Source organism: Elephantulus edwardii, unplaced genomic scaffold (genome assembly GCF_000299155.1).
Source record: "Elephantulus edwardii isolate Elephantulus edwardi_28Jun2011 unplaced genomic scaffold, EleEdw1.0 scaffold00418, whole genome shotgun sequence".
NCBI lineage: Eukaryota > Metazoa > Chordata > Mammalia > Macroscelidea > Macroscelididae > Elephantulus > Elephantulus edwardii.
In genome coordinates this window covers 1,178,098-1,180,973 of record NW_006400168.1, presented here as the reverse complement: position 1 = coordinate 1,180,973, position 2,876 = coordinate 1,178,098, and the positions used below count along the sequence as shown (strand labels likewise).

At 35.6% G+C, this 2,876-nt stretch overlaps 1 protein-coding gene across 1 annotated transcript in view; it reads left to right on the top strand.

Moving 5' to 3' along the window:
- The window catches only part of LOC102862420, an 81,809-nt gene that overhangs the window by 718 nt on the left and 78,215 nt on the right, over positions 1–2,876 (top strand). The gene's annotated exons all lie outside the window — the stretch shown is intronic.

The window sequence follows — 2,876 nt, the reverse complement described above, 5'->3', positions numbered from 1 at the left end:
AACACCTGTTCCTCTCACCTCATTGCAGTATTTCTGTTCTTTGGTTCAGGTTTGGTTCGCTATCTCATGCCCACCTCTGGTTCTTCCCTTGATTTGCTTGCCTCCCTGCAGTACAGTGTGATCACTCCCATGCTGAATCCCCTCATCTACAGTCTAAAGAACAATGATGTGAAGGCAGCTGTAAAAAGAACACTGGAAAAGTATTTGTAATATTTTAAGTAGTAAACAAAAACACAGATTAATAGAAAATGAGTCTGTGCTGTCAAGTCCTTGAACTTAAGGTCCAACTCTGGACCATATTTTGAAGAAAATCCAGTACCAACCTTTCCATGGTTATGTTAGCAATGAAAACTGTTATCTATGTATGCATTTTTTTTCATTAGATATCTTTGTAACGTTCAGAAAAATTATTTTTCCATTGTGTTTTGTTTCTTAGTCATTCTAATGGAAGTGAAACAGTATCTCATTGTGGTTTTGAGTTATATCTCTGGGAACAATGAGCATCTTCTCATGTAGTCGGTGAATATGTCAATGTATTCTTTCGTAAAATGTCTGATAAAGTATTTTTTCCACCTTATGATTGAGGTATTTGTCCTTTTCTTAAGTTATCAAAGATGATAGATAGATAGATAGATAGATAGATAGATGATAGATAATAGATAGATAGACATATTCGTTATTAGAGTCCAATAGATGGTTTTCAAAGGTATACTACCAGTCAATAGCATACCTTTCTTTTTTTTTTCATAAAGTCTTTTGGTGAACAAAAATCTTTCATTTTTATGAGGATTTATTTATTTTTCTCTTATGCTGTTTGTTCTTTTGTTATTACATGAGATAATTCTTTTTTTCCCAGTTTTATTTTATTATTGTGTGTGTGTGTGTGTGTGTGTGTGTACCGTCAAATTGGATCTGACTGGTACAGGAGGAGATGGCCCCTCCTTCTCCGGCAGAGCATCTGGGGGATTCAAACCGTATATCTCTGGGATTGCAGTGCAGCTTCTTGCCACTAGGCCAGCAGAGCTCCCCTGAGATAATTCTTAAAGACCAGGCCCAACAACTTTGCCTTGCATTTTCTCCTAAGAATTCTACAGTGGTTTTCAACAGTTTTTCTATTTAGGTCCTTAAACCATTTTGAACATGTTGTAAAGTATGGACCCTATTTCATTTTTCTACATGTAGAAATTCAAATTTCTCAACATAATTTTTAGTCTGTTTCTTTTCATTTTTTTAGGATCTTCTTGTGCTTGTTTTACGCATTGTGTCCAGAATGTATTATGTCCATGGTTTCTGGAAATACTTAGTAAGAAAAAGGGGAAATGTGTTTACCCCTTCTAGCTCAGAACAAAAAGCCAAAAAATGCATTTATAATGATGTTTGCATGAAGTCAATGATGTCAAAAAGTTTGGAAATAAACAAAGTCTTCTATGTTGTTGTATTTTGAGAAAAGGGGGGAAAGTGATACCCATAAATAAAGAAGACCCTAGAGTATCTGTTTATTTTTTCTTTCTTTTTTTATTATTAATTTTAATGAAAATTTGTTTCTTTTTTAACTTTTTATAGTGATTTGGATGAAAATATTCTAGAGCATATGTATTTGCTATACAGCTATTCATTCAGCATTAATTGACGAATTTCTTCTTTCACTTCTTTCATTTGTTGAAGAATTTCTATAAATATCAATTTATTGAAGAATTTCATAGAATGGACTTAGCACCCTTGTTAAAAATCAGTTAGCCACAGGTGTGAGGATTTCTTTCTGGGATTTCAAATCCAGAACATTGGTCAATCTGCATATTGTTTTACCACTATAAGGGTGTCTTGATTATTCTTGACTTCTTGTTGTTGTTGTTGTTGTTGTTTTTGCTGTTGATTGCTGTCTAGTTTATCACGACTCATAGCAGCTCTATGAACAAAAGACCTAATGCCTTTCCACAACTATCATCGTTTCTTCGAGTTCATAGAGCTTCCAGAAACAAGTATCTTAGGAAGTAGATGCCACTCCTGCTTCCAAACCTGTTTTACAAAAGGGAGCACCACCAAACACTGTCACCACTGGGAAACCATTATGTTATTTGATACCCCAATAGCACAATGTTCAGCATCACAGCAAACCCAGGTTACTTCATACAGCACATTGACAAAGAGTAATGTACTAAGTAGAAGAATGTTCCTCCAGCTATAACAACACTAGTCTCATTTAGCAGTGGTTAGGTGTCATCAAGTCAAATAAGACTCATAGCAACCCTTGCGCAAAAGACTGAAACTCTGTTCTATAACTAACATCATTTCTGTACATTTATATTGTTTATAGAGTTTTCAAAGGTATCTAGTTTAGGAAGTGGATACCACTCCTGCTTCCCAACCTGATTCAATCTGGAAGTTCCTCGAAACATTGTACAAGGAGGGTAATCGTTATGGTATTTGGCACAACTATAGAACAATGTTCAGTATCACAGCAATTCCAAATTATTTGGTACAGGAAATAGACAAACAATTTCTGTATCACCTAAAGAATATTCGATCTAAAGTTACTAAATTAAAATTTGCAGAGTGGAGTCTCCAGGCTGGCCCGCACACACAACCCCTCACTACGGAATTTTAAAGAGAAGGAAACAGAAAATCAAATGTAGGAAGAGAGCAAAGTGATGACACATATAGACAAATGAGCGATTAACCCAGTGACAAATCTATTCAGATTGAAATGGGAAAGAAGAATCTAGAGACCAAGTAGTATTAGTTACAGCTGGAAATACCTGGTGGTATAATCTAACCAATTGTTTGCTGTTGTTATGTGCCATCGAGTCGTTTCCGACTCATAGCGACCCTATGCACAACAGCTCTAAACCCTGCTCTATCCTGCGCCAACCGCACCG